This window comes from Corvus brachyrhynchos, unplaced genomic scaffold (assembly GCF_000691975.1).
Source record: "Corvus brachyrhynchos isolate BGI_N302 unplaced genomic scaffold, ASM69197v1 scaffold116, whole genome shotgun sequence".
In the NCBI taxonomy this organism is placed as follows: domain Eukaryota; kingdom Metazoa; phylum Chordata; class Aves; order Passeriformes; family Corvidae; genus Corvus; species Corvus brachyrhynchos.
In genome coordinates this window covers 14538607-14558547 of record NW_008240221.1, presented here as the reverse complement: position 1 = coordinate 14558547, position 19941 = coordinate 14538607, and the positions used below count along the sequence as shown (strand labels likewise).

Sequence of the window (19941 nt, the reverse complement as noted above, 5' to 3'; positions counted from 1 at the left end):
AGCTGAGTCTAGGAATGCTCAGTGCCCGAGTTCTTATAGCCTACTGGAGTTATTGTGTCCTTCTTCATCTTTTCTTTCACTTTTTTTTTCTAGTTTGTTTTTTTTTTTTAGGAAAGTAAAATTTCAGCTTGAATGTCCATTTGTATTTTAATGTTTTGGTGTAAAACTGCAGTCTGGTACTTTCAAGTCATTCTGATACATCTCTGGAATGACTCATTATTAAACTTGAATTTGTAGGGAACGAGTAGCTCCAGTGAGTTCTGGGAGTTTCAATGAAGTTTTGTTTCCTTCTTAGAGTCCCTGCACTTGTGCAGATTCCTTAGTTTGGTAATAATCATTCAATGAATGTATCTGGCATTTATGTTGCATAAGGAAAATTAGGTGATTAGGGGCAATAAGGAATTCAAGGAGCAGCTCTGATAGCAAATGTGTTTGTCTTAAAAAATTATGTATCGGCAAATAGTGCCCCTCTCTGCCAGGAGCTGTATTTCACTTCAACATTTCAAGCATGTTATCCTAGTTTTCCTCTCTCTGGCAGCTCAACCAGAGCTGTCACATCACAAACAACTTTTTTCTTAATATACACATCTGGCGTTGGCAGTTGGAGCAACTTCATAAGAGCACATGATCATCATTCATTACAAGATTAAAAAGTACCCCATGGCATCATTGATGTTTTCTAACTTTGATCTTTTGCAGTTGTGATTCATCTCAGTTATAAAACTTCCCTTTAAAGGAACACAACCGATGACTTATTAGAACCTTCATTCTAAGGAGTGTAAACATAAAATTATGCACATCTTTACAAAATGTCATTTACTTTGTTGCCAGCTTATCATTTTAAGACATGACATCATGCTTTAGATCGTGAATTTGTAAGGCTTGTTTATAGGCATGGCACTCTGACCTTCTGTTGGCAAGTTGACTTGAGCAAACGAAAGCTGTGAGGTTCCCAGCAGCAGCAGGAGCAGCAGCAAAGCCATGACAGACATTACAGTCATTTAGAGCCTGACTTCAGGAGTGCTGAACAGTCGTGGCATGCAGGGACTCCAGTTGGTGTTTTGGATGCTCAGCACTTCAGAAAGTCGGGTTCTTAAATGTAAGTGCCATTTAGTCGTATTAAACATCTGCTTGTAGAAGCTTGCTGCCTTGCCTGTCTGTTATTATTTGAAAATATTTTAATAGAGACAGTGATGTCAGGTTGCTCTGTTAGGAAAACTTGCCCGTTTCTATATGAGAAAAGGTCTTCTGATGACTTTTTTCTCAGAAAAGACTTATTTAATTTTACCTAATCTCTTCCAGTCTATCTAGATTACTGTCCAGGGACATCTACTGTGTCACACAGTTTCTGAGCTGGGTTGAGACAGTGCTTTGCACTCTGAGTGATGCAGTCTAGAGATGGGGTTGTATAAGATCTTTGGGAATGATTAGGAAATCCTGCAGATATTTTTCTCTCCTCATATGCAGTACAAAACCTCTGCCATACGCACATCTTAGCCAGCAGAGCTGCCTTCCAGCTGGGAGGGCGGACAGAAGTTTTCCGGAGAAGTTGTCATGAGGTCATAACTGACCGACAGATAGCCAGAGATTACTGTAAAGGAAGTCGAAGGAGAAAAAAGCAGAGCAAAGAAACCACCCAAATCTTTACCTAAGCCCCCCTTTTATGCCTTTGCCTTTCCTCATTGCAGCTACAGAAATAATGATTTGCCCTTCCATAGTGGTACCTTTAGAATAGGAGGCACATACATCCTCCTTTCTGGCTGCTTTTGGGACAAACCCAGTCATGGGGGAAATCATGAGGAAGGAGGGAGGAGAAGTCTATATATTTTTATATTTTTCCTGACTTCCAAAAACTTTAGTTTGTCTCTAGTCAAAGGCAGGCTCCAAAGTCAACGACCCCAACTTTCTTTATTAGTGTGAATGGAAAAGCAGCTCTGAGCTTTGAGCTGAAGCTTTTCAGGGGGAGAAAACTGCTCTGTCTCATTCAGCTCCCGAGCGTTTCTCTGCTGCCACAGCTTGCAAGGTGCACACGTGATGAAAGGTATGAGCAAACATCACATCGCCTTTTTGTCTGTGCACGCTGCGGAAGGCAGCGAGAGCCAGCCAGGGGTTCTGCTCAGCCCCCACATTAACTGTTTGGCCGACCTGGCTTATAAAACACAGATAAGTGATTGAGATTTTTGAGATTCCTTGACTTAAAACCATAACAGTTTTTAGGAAGTTCTCCCTCTTTTCTTTCAAAGGCAGAGAGGGTGGAGGGATAAGTCTGAGTCGAGTGGAATGTGCTTTGGAGTAGAACAGCTTTAAATCTTTCAGTTTGCCTTCCTTTTTTTAACTTTTCTTTTTTCTTCTTCTTTTTTTTTTTCCTTTTCTTTCTTTTTTTTCTTTTTTTCTTTTTTTTTCTTTTTTTCTTTTTTTTCTTTTTTCTTTTTCTTTTTTCTTTTTTTTTTTTTTGTTGACTGCCTGTCAGGAGCTGGGCTGGTGGCCAAGCAGGAAATGACACATCGAGAGGCATTTGTGTTGTGCAACATTTTGTGGAACTGATGCAAGGATACATTGTCTGTTTACGCATTCCTCTGCTAACAGCCTGCATGGCAGTAATTTTATTCAGGGACACATGGCATGCTACAGCAAGGAGCTAGAGCCTTAACATCTCTTTATGCAGAATTATCACAGCAGTTAAACCACTATGTGTGTCCCCCGTTTTGAATAGTCTCTGGCCTGCCTTCAAAAACCACTCTACCAGCCCCCCTTCCTTCCCAAGAATATATTTGTTTGACTGTGGGGGTTTTTTTCACTGTGGTAAATTGGGGCAGTGCGGAGAGAGAGAGAGAGAGAGAGGGACTTTGCAGAACAAGAGGAAATTTTACAGGCAGGTCCCTACTTCGTGCATCTACCTCTGACTGAACGGAGCAGCGCAGCTTTTTCGGGCGATGCGTTGCAGACACCGAAGGCGTCAGTTTGCATCTGCATGTGGTTTGGCACGGGGAGGTTTTTCATTAAAGTCAATGCTAAATACCCCGAGATGTGATGAGCGAGTCTTGGGGTTTCATCCAAACCAAAGTTAGAAAATCTGTGGCTCTCTCTGGTGTCTTTCAGAGTGACAGATCTCTACTGAGGTTGGCTGGGTAGGTCCGGATTTATCCCAGCTACTGTGGGAGCAGAGGAAGGCAGAGTGGGCAGTCTGGGTTTCCAAAGTTGCTCTAAATGACTTTGTAGTGTTTAATGTATGCACTCTAATGCTCCTTTGTAAGAAACGAGGCAAAATGTGATTGTACAGCCAGAGAAATGCTCAGCAGGGCCATGCCATGAGGTTTAGGTTCTTTTCTGTGATCATCATTAGTGTATTTCAGCATGAACACAGTCCATTTACAGGCTGAGACCTGACTTCCTTATCACCAGGTCCCCAGTAAGGAGTTGCAGTGTTTCTATTTCCAGTGGTACAACACCAGGTCCTTACTGCAGCATAAAAGTCACGACACAGTTTCACTCACCATCATTTGCTGCTGGTTTATTTTTTACAAATGTGTAATTTCACAGAACTGTCCTAGTTGGGGACTGGAGCTCCTGAGCGTTCCCGGAGATTGTAAGAAGCTGGTGGGATGATTCAAGTGTTTCCCACCAAAGGTGACAGACATTTCATATGCCAGTGGTTAAGGTTTACTTTTGAGATGAGTGTGCAACCCGCAGAGCAGGGCTCCTTACGGTTACTTCAACCAGTAGTGAGGCACAGGCACAGGTTGTCCAGAGAAGCTGTGGCTGCTGCAGCCCTGGAAGTGTTCAAGGCCAGCTTGGATGGGGCTTGGAGGAACCAGTGGAAAGTGGATACTGGAAAATCTCTCTGCCCATGGCAGGGGGATTGGAACCAGATGATCTTTAAGGTCCTCTCTAACCCAAACTATTCTATGATTCTCTGATTCCATGATTCTCTGATTCTATGACGCATGCTGCTGTGGCAAGGTGACCTGGGGCTCTTGGGGTGGTAGTTGCATCTCAAGGACCAGTCAGTTCTCATTTCTTCCACTGTGGCTAGAGAGGGGCTCATGCATAAAATCTCATTGTCTGAGAAGCAGACTGTGAGACAAAATCATTTCTGGTGTTTATGACTTTTTTTCTATTGATGTAGTGCGTAGAGTGAATCAAAAGCAAAACTACTGAGTTCACTCATGGTTTGAAATCATGCACTGTAGTTCTGAAATCTCAGCAACCTGTGTGACAAAACTGGGCTCTCTGTATAGGAGGACACTGCTGCCTAGAGAGGTGACAAAGTGACCATGTATTCACTGTTACGGTGACGAGATTATGTAAAGCAGATGCACAAGTCTGAACATAAAACTATTCCATAAGATGTCCTCACCAACAGCAGTGCAGCCTTGCTTTGTATTTGTCAACAGAACAGATTGTTTCCATGCCATTGTAGAGGGAATACTTGCTTCCAAGCAAATCTATTCCTAGTACATTTGGCATGTAATTTGACCATCACAGTGATTCTTTCATATTGCAGCTATTGCTCTTTGTATTCAAAGTGTCCCTCCAAGCTACAAATAAAATCATGGCCCCTCTATGTAGTTATGTTGCTTAGTTGTATGATAAGAGAGTTTTGCCCTGAATAGCTCATAGTCTCCATTTAATATACAGATGGGGAAAAGGGGCTATAAGCAAACAAATGAAGTAACAGTGGAAGTGATTTCATTCTGTATCCCCACAGGGCTTGATTAGGAGAGGAAAAGGGGTGACCATTTCACAGTCACAGAGTCAATTATGTTGGGAAAGACCTCTGAGATCATTGAGTCCAGCCTATGAGCAACCAGGTCCATGTTAGCCAGACCATGGCACTGAGTGCCACGTCCAGTCTTTCCTTAAACACCTCCAGGGGCAGTGACTTGTAACTCTGTGACTCTACTCCATGTAGGTACTGTGGAAGAAGATGGTATTAAAAAAGGCCATAAGAGTAGCTTTCCACAGATGATTTTGTTCCATAGTTTTCTCCCAAGAGAACTCTTGGTTACTGTCACTTTTGAAATGCATTCAGCATTTTTTTCTCAATCTTCATGTATCACCTCTTACACCTCTCCCTTTACTTTCCAAAGTGGTTTGGGAAATAGGGACCAGAATGAATATATTTGGGAGACACTGCATCAGAATAGTGTAAGTGAAGTACTTAGGTTGCACTTGCTTACTGTCTATTCCAAATTTCCGATTAAAGTTTTTATAAAGTTTATTTTTTATTCCCCATATAAAATTCATTCTCCTCTGAAATGTGGTCATCCCAGACGTGAAACACAGATGCTGATTTAACCAGACAAGGAATGCAGAAGAGGAAATGAGGATGAATATCATACTTAATTGAAACTTCAGGGAAAGAAACTGAGTAATGATCTCATGCTGCAGTATGTTTGGGACACCAGAATCCTTCTCAGATGAAGAACTGGGTTCCTTATTGCCTGTATTTTCTCAGATCCCCTTTTATAAATCTCATCTACAGTAGACCAGCTTACTCAGCACAATAGTGGCTCACTGTGGGCTGAAGGTGGCTTTCAGCTCTCCAAAAATTAGACATGTAGAGTAGGTTTCCTCTGAAGTGAATGAAGAGACACAGGCCCTTGCAGAGAGTGATTCATATGTTAATGCTTATCTTAGAGAGCAATGAAGTGCCCTTTGGACTCTCATCCCTTTCCATTGATACTAAATGGAGGCTTGATGACTAGCCTAGACTAGGCACCCTGGTTTTGAGATGGCTGGAATCAGATGAGATTAGGAGATATTATAGTCCCAAAGTGTATTAAGCCTGCTGTGAAGCTCAGACAGCCCGAGTTAGGTGTAAAACAGGTAGTCCAGTGTGCAATCACAGGGAGCAGGAGCTCAGCGTTGGATTAACCCAGTGTTCACTCACCTTCTTGGGTGGGGGCTTTATCTGGTGTTGAACGGTGAACAGTTCCTGCTGCTTTTCTGACAGTGTAAGGAATTGTTTAAAGCTGACTTTGAAGTGTCTCTACAGCTGCCATAATGAGTGCAGTGTACACATACCTTAAAAATGATGCTATCTACTAAGGCATCATTATCACCTCCTGCAGGATTTCAGCAGTCAGGTACTGCTCAGGCCCCACTCAGCTTGGGTTGTGTGAACTGCTGAGATTAAAACTCAGGTTATTTAGCTGTAGGCAAAGTAAGATTCTCACACTGCAGTTGCAGCTACATAAGAAACATTACAAAGGTGACAATACACTTTACAGGTATCGCCTAAAGGTGAAGTATATTGGGGAACACATTTGAAGATTTTCCTAACACTGGGAAGTACTTCATGATTCCAATGTATCTTCTTCACGACAGAACGTATTAATTGTTCCTCCCTTATCCAAACTTAACATGCTGCCCATTCTCCTGTGGTTCTGAGATGTAATCTTTCCCACAGCGTGGGAAGACAAACCCTTTCACCTGATTATTGCCAGCATAAATGTTTAATGCTTCCATCCCTCTTCAAACTCTCCCACTGCATTTTGTGAACTTTACTCCCACTTCATAATGCCCTGCTTCTTTAGTAGCCCTGCTCGTTTAAATTCAGGGTGCCAAAGGAGGTATTAATCAGGGTGCTTACAAGTGCAGAATCTGCTTCCTGCCTGTCTGTAATCCATGTGAGTAATGCCAATTAGTTGTCTGCTTCCTTAAATCCTCATGCAAGACATGGAAATCAGTGTCAGTGCAGTCAGAGGCACTTGGGAGTGTTTTGTTTCATTGCTCTTAGAGCTCCACAGGAAAATCACCACCTCTGAAGCACCACAGAAATGTGCTGGGGAAGAAATGGATGAGTCCAGCTCTTGCATCTCTACTTTAATTTGCTAGTCACAGGGATCTAAGTCATTTTATTCCAGAGGATCACTTCAGATATCATGAGACAAGTAGACAATTATATACAGCAGTTTCACATTGGTGCAGCTTTTTCTTGGAAAGAAGCAGGCACATGCAGGCATCATTATAGTCCCAGGCCTGTTTTTGTTTCTATATGTTAAATCACAGATTAGATTTGCAAAGAAACCCAATTTTAAATGATTGTAATAAAAAGGAGATTGTACTAAATTCCAGAGAATATTAATTGAAAAGGGATGGTGTTCACAATCATTTTTGGTGGTTTGGAAATTCAGGCCTGTGTTTCTCAGCATTATGGAAGCTGGAAAGGAATAGAGACCTGGAAATACAATGCAAAATGTGTGATACTAGCCACAGGTTAGCAGTACAGAGGGAATTACACGTGGAATACTTTTTGGGGGCTTTTTGCATGTGTACATATGTAATCAAGGACCCAGTTTCAGATTCTTATAAAACAACATGCTTCAATTAATTCAGTTATCTAGTGAATTTATAAAGCACTGTAGACATGTGAAGTTTAATAGAGTTGGTTCCACATTTCTAGGATACCAATTAAATCAAGAATAATTTAATTCAATAATTTAGTTTTTCATTCCTCGGGTCTCTTATCACCATAGACTCTAGACTGGTGGAAAATATTTTTTCTTTCACATTGGACACTTTTTGGCTATGATGATGTGGGCTATGGGTCCCCTCACACTTTTGGCCATTTTTGATGTCTTTGAACAATAGTTTGTAAAACCAGTGCTGCAGTAAAATCATCACCTCTGTAGACAGAAGTGTTGACTACAGAAGAGGGTTCAGCAATAGAGCTGTGAATGTAAATAATTCAGTGTTTCACTTCATCAGCTAAGCAGTCCAAATGAAAATTCTTTTTGTAAAGGGACATATGGGTAACATTTTCAGAGATGCTGGGTGGATTGGTTCTCCTTAACTATAGCTGCCTGAAAGCTTGATGTTGTGTCTCAATGACTCACCTCCTGTCCACTGTGGTCAAGGAAGGAAATGTAAGTGTGAGTTAGAAGCTGGTTTATCCCACCCTAAGCCTCTGTAGGTGTCAGTGGGGGTGAGTGGGGGAGAGGGGACACAAGGCAGCCCAGACCACGGGACTGGCACTGGGTGCTCTGCAGGTGCTTGAGCTGGGTTTAAGCAAACTACCTGGCTTACCAGCAACTGCAGTAGCACACAGCTCTGAAGAACTTCTTCATACTCCTTTTTTTATTGTTATTTAAACCTTTTAAAAGGGAGCTTAGTGCCTGCTTTCTCAACAGCCACACTGAAGGACTGCTCTCCAAAACTCATTACAGTTTAGGGTGTTGTTGAACCCCTCCTTGTTAGACATAAATAACCACTGTGCGGTTTATAACTTTTATGTTTTCCACTTCTGTGCCTGCTTGGTTAAAACTCCAGGCACTCAGTGCAGAAGTGTCTGCTCTGCTTTAAAACATCATTCCCCATGCTGATGGGCTCTCCCAAAATCTGTGTTCCCTGCAGCTCAGCAGCAGTCTGGCTCCTATACGTGATCCTCATCAGCTTCACGGCAGAGTCAGACAGTTTAATTAGCCTTTATCTTCTGCTGTGCAGGGGTGAGCCCAGGGTATGTCTGTGAGTGCCCTGAAGAAAGCTCACACAGCAATATTCATTGCCCGCGGTGTGAACACAGCCATAAACTTCCCTGGGAATCAGGGCAGCAGAACTGCAGCACACCAAGGATACTCCAGCTCAGTATTTAGGCAGGGTCTGTGCTTTGCATCTGTTCAGGCTTACTGACCTGTGTTATTAGTTTCACTCTTCTTATTATTTTCTATTCCTGAAAGATGGCAGCAAAAGAGAAACTTGATAGCAGTTGGCTTGTAGAGATTGTCTTTATTACAGGAGAGAGCAGGAAGGACTTGGTGCTTCCAAAATCCAGATAACAGTGACTGTTCCTTAGTCTCAGCTCAAAGATGAAGGAAGTTTTTTGGGAACTGTGTTTACATCCATGTGGGATGCAAAGTAAACACCTCACTAACTGCATACATGCCATGCAAATTAAAATGAGAGCTGTTTTTCTCTGGTGACTTGTTGTAAAAGGGAATAACCAGTAGATTTAAGGTATGTGACAAAGGGGTACTTACACATCAGATAAATAATAACTTTTTTGACATAAAACAAATAGATTTTTTTTTAATTATAGAACAGGTACCTCTAGCTCTGGGTCTTACTTTATGCATATGCTTCAGACGAAAATTACAGTAGGAAAAGTCCACATCTGAGCACTCGGAACTGGGACATGCCAGTGGATTGTCAGTGTGGCTTTAACCCATGCCTGTTGTGTGTGAGAGACAGAAAAAGTCCTTTTTCTGTAGCATGTGCTAGTTTATCCATAGGGCAGCAATATCCCGTGGGATGGAATACACCCACTCACTCTTATTTTTCACACAGAGAGTATGATCTAAGAACACCTTGTTTTAAGCAACTTAACCGTAGTCACTACAAAAAACTGTGTGGCAGAAGCATAAATCTGGGTCAGCCATCAGCTACCTTTGCCAAGCGGTAAACAAAGCTTTTAACTGATAAAATCTAAGGAATTTTTATTCGATGAAATTTTAGTTTTCAAAGTTGCATAATTTTACCAAGTCTGGATGGATTTCCGTGGGGGTTCTGGAAAAAAGAGCCAATCTGCTGAGCCAAGTTTCAGAACTCCACTCCAAAATAGAGTGACAAAAAAGCTCCTTCAAGAAAAGATTGCCAAAAATGTTTTTCGAGGTGCTACGTTTTCCCTGAGCTAACTCATTTCCAGGAATGTCACAGCATTTTGGTTGAAATTGAAGAAGCATGTTCCATGCTCATGCAAGAAAAATGGAACACAAATAGTCAAAGTTCAGTGAAGTTGGGAGCAACTGAAAATTGGGTTTTGTAATGGGAAGTGTTGGGTAACTGGAATGATAGGCTGTTCTACCAGCTCCAACTCTTACATATTTGATCTAATGTGTTACTAATTTGAATTGAAAAATAATCCACGAGCTTCAGTAGAAATCCTGCATAGGAAATTAGGCTGGCAGCTGGCAGGGGCTCCTCGTGGGCAGCTCTGGAGTCAACAGGCCAGGTTGGTGACAGGCAGGGGATGAGTGAGGTGCCATCTTCAGCAGCCCTGGAGAGCAGGATGTGATTCCTGCCTGTGCACTGGGGACGTGCTGGAGGAGGCAACAACATTTGTGGAAGATGAAACTGGGACTACAGCAGCCGGCAGGGCCTCTGGAGGCGTTGTGGGTTAGAAGGCAGCGTGGCCCCGGGCACCAGCACTTGGCAGGGCTCTGCTTCCCCACCCTCAGCCTCTCCAGAGGGGTAATTTGGGGTGCGTACTCTCCAACTGAATTGGCACAGTCTGCACAGGAACTGCAGGCTGTAACACACACACACACACATGGGGTGTGAGCCTAGAGGGGTTTGGGCTGTATTTTGGGACTCTTCAACATGCTCACGGTGAAGAGCCTCCTCACTGCCAACCCTCCTGCACCTTGGTGCCCCTTTGCCTCACTGAGAAAGCCAGTGAGGGCAGTGCTGCTGCTGAAAAGGAGTATTTTTAGGCAAAACACCCCCAAGTGTTAGGAACCACAACCACAGGAAATAAGCATTGATAAAACCTCCCCAAACTCTACTCTGAAAGCTCCCTGGGTTGGCTTTGCACCCTGCCTGAGTCCCCTTCAGCTCAGGAGAGAGGCAGCCACAGCCTGTGCCAGGCACCATCCAAGCCTCATGGTGGGTACAATCCAGACCCAATCACATTGCTGAGCTGCAGCTGGAGTCACTGACTGTGGAAATGGGAAGAAAGGCTCTTCAGTATCCTAAGAACCTCCTGGCAAGGGTATGGAGCCCTGTAAAATCCAGCACGAATTACTGGTCCTTCTGCAAAAATGGACTGGGTGAAGGTGACACAGGGGCACTGTCTGGGGGAGTTCAGGTAGTCTGATGTCAGCCAGCGAAAAAACACTTACTTCTTGTTACCTTCTCCTCTTTTACATGACTCAGAGCTGCTGAAGAATCACAGAACCATTAAAATTGGAAAAGACCTCTAAGATTATGAAGTCCAATGGTTAACCCAGCACTGCTAGGCCCACCCCCAAGCTATGTCCCCAAGTGCCATGTCCATATGTTTTTCGAACGCTTCCAGGAACGGTGATCTCACCACTTTCCTGGGCATCCTGTTCCAATGCTTGACCCAAGGTGTTGGGTCCATTTAAAACCAGCAACCAAAGTTTGAACAGGTTTGAAAGCTGCTCAGAACACTGTTGGCAATCTTGCAAGTTATACCTGAGATGTGCTCCTGCACAGAAATCTTTCCCTCCTCTGTGAAACACACACTCTCTTATTTGAATCTGCCCCCTGAAATGGGGCTGCACGGAGTGTTTTCCTTGTTGACTCCTTAACCATTTGCTGGAATGGGACTCAGTGATGAGTGTTCTGGGTTTTTATTAAGTTAAAACAAATTTTCTTTGGAGACAGATTTGAATGCTGAGCAAAAGGCACTTTCACAGTCAGTTTTATTCCCCTCACTACTACAACTTCATTTAAGCTTTTCCCCATGTCTTTTACTCTCACGGTGTTCCCATCCTTGGGAGCCAAGCAGCTTGAGAGCTGAAAGAGAAGCGCTGTCAGGAGAGTGATTAAAACAGGGATTGATGCAGCTGGGAGCCAGGGTTCAGTCACCTCCCTGGGCCCCTGTGTTGCTGCTATGTCAGACACAGTAGCTTTACCCTGTGCCGCGAGTTTATGCGTTTTTTATTGTCTGATGCTGCCAGAAGACGCTGAGCCCGGAGTAGCTGGGCTGTGCAAGCTCTCAGTGGTGGAGGGCAGTGTGCTCTGAAAGCCGCTCACGTTCCCCCTTTAATTTGTCACTTATGAGTCGTATCTTTTTTACATTTACATTTTAAAATTAGTTCAGTGTGTCCTGAGCTTCGGTTCCAGAATCCACGCTGAAAATTACCCAACTGTACGAGTTCTTAAAAAAATTCCAAAATCCCTCACTTAATTGACGTTCAGTATGCAGAACAACTCATAGCTATGGGAAGGCTTTACATTTTTATAAGGATACAAGTTTGGGGAGAGATTAGGTTTTAGGGCCCATATGCAACATGGAACAATTGTGTCTACTTGGTCATCTCTTCAAAGAGGAAAGGGAAATTTGGCCCAAATTTCAAAATAAAAAAAAAAAAAAATTGGCATAAAAGTCGCACTGGTCAAAATAAAAGGATTTCTCCAACATAAATTCGATTAAATGTAAAGCCAGACTCAGCAAATGCTTGAGATCTCCCATATGGACTGAAGAACAGTTTTACATTGGTGCACAACACACTCTTTTGGAGTGCATCTGAGACTGCTCCTGTTTTGGAAGCCTGCTCAGGTCTTGTTGGAATGATGATTTAGGCTGTATGTAGCAAAATGCAATGTTAGCATATTTGAACCATCAGCATAAAGACTCTTTGTTAGAATAAATGTTTCTTTTTAAAAAGAAAAAAATGATCCTACCCTTTGCTATTTTTCTATCCCTTAAGCTCATGTCAGGAAATCTGGAAGACCAGCTCTCCCTGGCCACATGAGTAAGGCAGGGTGGTTCAGTGGCTGACACATTTGGATGTGAGTCCTTTAGGTCTGTCATCTGTCATCTCTGATGTCTTTGTGACGTTAGTGCATTTGAAAATCCTTCCAAACTTGCTGATATCAGAGGAAACTGGGTACCTCTTTCTCTTGGCCTCAGTTCTGTGTGAAATATGAATAGTGACACTACCCTACTCTAGGAATGACATGAATATGAGAACATGGTGAAGAGCAAGGTGTTTGTTTACTCAAGCTGTGTTTTTAAGGCATATTCCCATCCAAAGTACATCACAATATGAGTCAGAAAGCTTCACTTTCCTTTCATAAATGGAAACATCTTTACATATATATTTTTCATTTCTTAGATGGGAAGAAATGGGTTTTGTTTTTCCTCTTCTGTTAGCTGTGAGTTCTCATCATACGCTGCTGCTCCGCATTGCAAACAATGTAGTTTTCTTAGGCTCCAGATCTTAATTCCTTGAACTCCTTGAAGGCATTGCTGGAGGTAAAGGTGGCTTGCAGGAGCAAATCTGCCATTAAATCAGCCTTAATCTGAGTTAAATACCTGGTGCTGCTTTCAGAGAATGGCAGGTACCAGGCTCTTGTAGTGCCTCCTTAGGAACTTTACAGCCTGGAGAGGTGAAAACCAGACAAGATAGAAAGTCTGGAAAGTTGAAACTCCTGGATGGATAGATATTCTTTTTGCATTTGTCTCATACCACTGACTGTCAAATGACAGTGCTCAGGTGCACAAGCTTTTATCAACTGAAAGTTTTGTGACTTTGGGGAAATGAATCAGCTGCTTTTGTGCAGCCAAGGGGAGGAAGCTCCACAGCCGGTGCGGCTGCCTTGGCGCACGCGTGTCTTGAGGGGTGGGGAAGGCAGCCATCCTTAACCAAACATTTGCAACCTGCTGTTTTAGCTGGAATAGGAAAACCAGCTTGACAAGAATGAACGGCTTCACCAAGCGACATTCAGGGGAGGTTGGTGGGATTTTAAACAAATCTCCTTAAGCAAGCATGAAAACAAGCTATTTAGCACTCATTAATGTCTCAGGTTAAACTCTTGAATAATTTGTCATGGTTAGGCTCTTTTGGTTTCATTGGTGTTTTTCTAGTGACTAACGAGATGACAGCTACACATGCTTCTTGGTATGCCACTGTTCACAATAGGGTTTAAAGTTGTGTATTTGTTATTGATGTCATTAAAGTGATGCATTTGAGCTTGGTTTCTGAGGCAGCTGACTGGGTGGTTGAGACTAATTTCTAGCAATGGTTTTGGAGGTTGAAACCAAAGTGTGTATAAAAGGAAATGTTTCTTCTTTTAAGCAAATAATTTGAACCCAGATGAATGAAATTTTAGCAAGTGGGCATCAACTCTGAGTTAATTTTGACATAGTTGTCTGGAAATCATCACCAATTAAAATATTTTTATGAGCTCGAATGTAGTATTGTCTTTCGGTGCTTATGTAAGAGGGGAACAAACTGCTTGTTTAACCCCAGCCTTGAGACTACGGGCCAGAATATCTGCCTGAAGTCTTTGCCATATGGAGCTGGGAGGGCATGGACCTTGGCAAACCTCACACTGTTGCGGAAGGCAATTTCCCCACCTGAAATGAAAAAATTCGTAAATTTAAACAGATCACTTGCACCCTGCAGAAGTCATTGTGAGTCCTGGGCGTTCAAAGAGGGAAGAAGCAGCTCTGTGGCCCAGGAATCCTAGTTGAGAGTAAAAATGAATCACCTGGGTTGTCATAATTGGGTTCTTTCATGTACTCCTACAGACTGAATAGCCAGGGAGATACTCCTTCATTTGTACACACCTTTCACACCTGCACATAAAGAAAACCTTTGATCCAGAGCTTGATGGAACAACAAGCTGAGTACATGCAGAATTAAAAGGATGCACACCACCCTGACATATTTTTATATCTTTTTAGACACAGCATATGTGAAATAATAATGAATACCCAGCCTGATGGGGAGGAGCACTCTCTGCAGTTTGAATTTGTCCTTTTCATGAGAGCACCATTTTTTCCTGGTTTTTGTGTTGCAAAGAGAGTTGAAATGTTGAAGACTAGTATAAATGTCTCTTGCTGTACTTCCAACCACAGTCTCACTTATTCAATGAGACAGACTTTTAACATTTAAATTTTTCTTATTGGTGTTTTATAGTTTTTTGCATTTTCTTTTATTATGTTATTTGCCTACATATGCACATACATACATAATAGTACAGCGTGCTTATGAAACAGCCTGTCACCTGTTTTTGTTGTCCATTCCATGATTATCATCCTTTCATTCCTGTGCAGTAGTGTGCTTCTTTTATTCAGACTCTCAACCCTGTAGATAGATGTTCAAATATTTCAACACAAACAAAGCTGTTTATATTATATTTAACTTACAGAATCATTATAGCTTTGGTATGTATGCATGGAATTTGCCCTACTGTGAAGTGTTAACACTAGACCTGTGCCCCACTTCACTCTTCAAGAAGGTAGACCTGAAATTGCACTTAATTTCAGCTTCCAGTTGCGTCCATACCAAGAAAATTTCAGGGCTTAGTTGCACGATCAAGTTACAGGGGATGTCTGTGTTCCCGTGTCGGCTGAGCTATAGCAGCTGCCTGGTAGGTGTTCTTGGCCCCCCCCTAAATGTAAGTTGATTTGATTTAGCTTAGCCCTCAATAAAAGAGGCTTAAGATAAGTAGAATCACTGCACGTTCACCAAGGCAGGGAGTACATGTGCAGATCTTCAGCATCCAGGATCGGGACCTGGTAACCCACTCCACCCTGGGAAGTGTCTGTGTGTCTGTACGGTCCTATACTGGCAATTGCCAAGCAAAAATTGACATTTTTAGACCTATATTACCATACCTGCTGAATCCCCTTAATCCCTGGGTTTGTTGTTTGCATAAACGCAGTTTGTTAGTTCTCTATGCAGCCCACAAAACTATTCCTCACAGATAAGGGAGTTTTGAGGGTCTCATTTGAAACAGAAATTATTTTATTTCTCAGTCTGGTTGGGGAGAGCTTTTTTGGAGACACTTTGACAGGTATTTTAGAATCTAAATTTTACCAGTCTTTACTGCTTAGATATTCTGGATACAGAAAAATAGCTTGCATTTGGTTACCTTCAACTCCATAATTCCCACAGACTATAATATTTAGTATAGAACAACCTAGAGCTGATTTAAGAAAATTGCTTTTAAATCCCCTGTGGCCTCTTTTGCTTGCTAAGGAGGGTGAAGTTGCAACACTTCTCCAGGGCATAGGCAACAAGCAGGATCATGAGCTCTTGTGTGTGAGGGCAGACTGTGGGCCTGGATCCTGACTTCTGGTGTGAATGAGAACTCATTCAGTTGTTTCACCTCCGAGTGAGTTATCTAAACTTGTACCTCTGGATTTATAGCAACATACCTTTAAGCTGTTCTTCCTTAGCAGGTTATGACCTTCTTAGACAAGGGATTTGAGAAAGTAGTGAGTTTGGGTTTTCCACTTAGAATTTCCATTCATGGGACTGTTTGGGTTGGAAGCAACCTTAAAGGTATCTAGTTCCAGGCCCCCTACCATGGCTTTCTGCCCTTTCTGCAGCCCCTTCGAACAGTCAGGATTTCCAGTTCCTTAACTCATAATCCTCAGGGTATTTCCTCTACTCTGTGGTCGTCTAGCAGGTGGTGTCTGTCCCTGTAGTGATTCTTGGTGTCCCTAATGACATTTGGTTCTTATTATATGTAAATATGGGCGGTCCATGGTTGGTTATAAACATGCATGTCCATGGGGAATCTCCCAACTTTTTCCTGTGGATTAAGATGAGAAGTTTGTAAGGGAGGAAAAAAGACAGGAAGGTAGGCCAGCTCCTTCCTGAGCTCAGGTGGACTTTGCATTCAGGATTTGTCAAGGCCATGCCCAGTAGGAGAAGCTGACATTGGAACCTACTGCAGATACAACAGGAAAGGCAGAGGGTGTCATGGAAGAGGCATCTGCCATAAGTGCCTCAGAGTCCCCACTTCAGGTCTCCAGGAAAATTGGGAAATTTGTGAGCCCTGTAGATTGGTGTGACAATAAATCTGTGCTGGGGCAGAGGATTCCTCTGCCTTGCCCAGCCTCAGGCAGGAGGAATCCCTGGGGCTGGGGGACCTGAGGGCTGCTTGGGTGTTCCCTTCCAGCCACAGCTGTGCTGTCTGTGGAGGACAACAGTCCCCAGAGCTCTTCTCATCGGTATCATACCATTCCCCAGTGCTCCTCTAATCAGCATCAGTCAAAATGAGCTGGCTTAGCAGAGTCCTGCTCCAAATCAGCAGTAGCTGTGGTGGAGGATGAGTGAGTGAGAGGCAGGGTGTGATAACCCCAGCAGCTGGCACAGCTGCAGCCTGGAGAGGCCACGTGAACACAGCCCTGACTGTGCTGGACTGCTACCCCCCCAGGCTGAGGGAACGTCCGAGCTGTGTGATGGATAGCTGGGACTGTGGAGTGGACACTGACCAGGTTTCCATTAAACATCTTGCTGAGATCGGCTTCTGCTTTGAAATGGAAAGTGAGCTCCAAAAAAGTAATTTCCCATTAGCTGAGTGCCTAAACAAGATTTATTTTTTAAAGCGTTATTTAAAAATTTATAGAGTTTGTTAGGCAAAGAAAAATTTTAGTCTGAGTGAGCTCTACAACAGTGTCAGAAATCTCTGAAAACAGAAGCTTTTCTTGGAAAAGTTGACAGTGTACTGGCCATAAACCTGCTGCTTCAAGGCCTTGTTGGTCATTTCTCCCTCACGGGGGGAAAATAATTGAGATCTATTAGAGGGCAGAAAGCCTCCAGGCTGTTTTAATCTGGAGTCCTGAAGCCTGACATTAATGAGAATTTTTTTTTTTTTTTTAGCCAGTATTTGGCCACTTCATTTCTACATTACAGACAGTAATAAATCGTCAAGCTGTTTGTGAAAAGTTTGGCTCGATGCATTTCTAAATGCAAGGTACCAGCGCGGTCACTGTGAAATCCCCTTTCACTGTGGCTCACAGTATTGCAGTGACCTTTTTTGTTGTTTTTTGTAATTAATAGCTTAATTTTCTGTCACTTCTCTATGCTGCCTATATAAATATTTCTGAAATGGAGCTCCTCATATTTGCTAACCTCATCGTTCATTAGCAACAGTGAACACATGGGAGTAATTTGGGATGCCAGGTGTGTTCCTCTCTGTGTTACTGTCCAGAACATCCCTCCTGTTCACTCAAATTGTGTAGAAAACCTTCTTCACATTGAAGAAAAAAATGTGGAAATGGGGAATTCTCTCCTGCTGCTCCACATCTGTTGGCCAGGGTGCAACCATAAAGAGTACCTGGTACAGCCAAGAAGTAACTAATGTCCCCATATTCCCATCTCTAAATGCTTACAGTTCACAAAGAAGCCCAGCAAATTACTAAAATTGTAATTTTTGAGAAAGTAGGCTTAAATGTCTAGTGCTCTTATGGGTAGGGCAGTGAAAGGTTAGTAAATGAGAGGAAGACAAGAAAATTGAGATGAATGAAAGACATTAAAGAAGCAGTGTTTCTGGTCTCTGTTGGTTTGTTTTCTGCAGGAAGCCACCAGAAAATAAAATAGAGGAAGAAAAAAAATGGATTAGTTTGTAAGGAATCAAATGGAGAAGAAGGCAGGAAAAGGAATGTGTGAATATTATTTATTTGTGCTGCTAGCTGATAAATTGTTTCTCTCTTAGCTGATTCATTAAAAGCCAAGAATCCAGCATGTTTTGAATGATCATTTTCATCACACTGATTTAAGTTCAGTCATTTCTAAGACATGGGACAGAGCAGAACCTAGAGTGCTCTAGAACCTACCAATAAATTCGGAGCAGTGCTGATGGAAGAGACTGATATTTAACAAGCCCATCCTTTCAAGATTAGTTGAAAAAATGTTCCATTAAATTGTTTTTTTCTGTGCTGATAATTTTCTGTAGACCCCAGTACAGAGCAGATAAACACCTTTCCCTTCTTGAGAGGATTTTGGCCTTCCAGAATTATTACCCATTTTGCTACGAGCCATGTAGTTCATTACAGAGTTCCAGAAGCATTTGGACCATACTCTTAGCACATGGTGTGACTCTTGGAGGTGGTCCTGTGCAGGGCCACGAGTTGGACTCGATGCTTGTGGGTCCCTTCCAACTCAGATTATTCTGTGATTCTGTGGTTCTGTGATGTAGGAAGAAATTCTTCCCTGTGAGGGTGGGGAGGCCCTGGCACAGAGAAGCTGTGGATGCCCCATCCCTGGAAGTGTCCAAGGCCAGCTTGGATGGGGCTTGGAGCAACCTGGGATAGTGGGAGGTGTCCCTGCCCATGGCAGGGGATTGGAACAAGAGGATCTTTAAGGTCTCTTCTACAAACCATTCTGTGACTCTATGTCTTTAATACAGTTTCTTCCCACTGACACGGACAAGAAAGTCCAAACCTTCATACAGTACTCAGGTAAACAGGCATCCAGTGTGTGCAAGTATGGGAAAAAAGCTTTAGAGGTTCCATCTTAAAGAACCAGGGTGAGTGGAAATCCCCATCAAGATAAGGAACCAACAGTCTGTGCCATTTATAAAAAAGACAGACGGATCACTGGCATTTTCCAGAGTTTTGCCTCCAGGACATGGCAAAAAGCTAAGGCTGTTATCGTTTGTGGTCAGAGATCTCATTGTACTTTCACCAGCATGTTCATGTTGGGCAGTGAATGCCAGCCAGTACAACCTTACACAGGGGAGTTTTCACTGCTGCTTCATGTGATTAGCACGTTTTGATCTGATTGATGAGTTTCTGACTTCCATGCAAAGTCCCCAAATTACCTGATGTGATTCATTGGTGAGGACAACAATTCTTGCTGTGGTTTTTACATCACTGGTGTTTGTTTTTTGCCAAACTAAGACTGAATTTCCTTAGATAGTCATGGTCTTGCCTATTGAGTAGGTTTCTGTGCAGGTTTGGTCTTAGTTCTCTATGTCAGACTGGAAGAAAGTGCATTAAATACATGAAGTCATAATACTCCAAAATTAATAAGTAATGCTTTTGGAGAGCTAGAATTGTCTTAAGGAAGAAGGTGATATTTCATAGACTCATAGAATGGTTATTGTTAGAAGGGTACCTTTTTGGCTAAATGATTTCAAAGCAGAGCTGCATCTTGATAAACTAGGTTGCATCTCTGAACTTTCAATTAACCTGTCGGAAAGTTATATCAATTTATAGAGTGAATCAGTGTTTGAGTGCACTTTTCCTGTCTTTTTTTTTCTTTTTTTTTTTTTGTCCCTCCTTAAAACCTCAAAACCACCATGGGTAATTCCCCCAAGATCCACTTTAGACATCTGTGGTGTGTAGTGTGAAGAGTAGGTGCAGCTGGCCAAACCCCGGCACTCTTATCCTTTTGAACATTTTCCTCCTGTTTTGGTGAATAACATAAGCTGCTGCCCTTCTCCCCACAAAACCAAAGGCCAATAGCTGGAATAGCTGTATCAGCCTAAATCTTGCTTCTCTTGAAG

General features: G+C 42.6%; 1 protein-coding gene and 1 long non-coding RNA gene across 2 annotated transcripts in view; both read left to right on the top strand.

The window, feature by feature from the left end:
* Positions 1-19941, top strand: part of RUNX2 (runt related transcription factor 2) — a 93357-nt gene that overhangs the window by 14869 nt on the left and 58547 nt on the right. The window lies entirely within an intron of this gene.
* The window catches only part of LOC108449274, a 17626-nt gene continuing 855 nt past the window's right edge, over positions 3171-19941 (top strand). The window contains exons 1-2 of the long non-coding RNA XR_001865424.1: positions 3171-3182; positions 15172-15178. This is a non-coding gene — a long non-coding RNA (uncharacterized LOC108449274). The remainder of the gene's footprint in view (positions 3183-15171; positions 15179-19941) is intronic.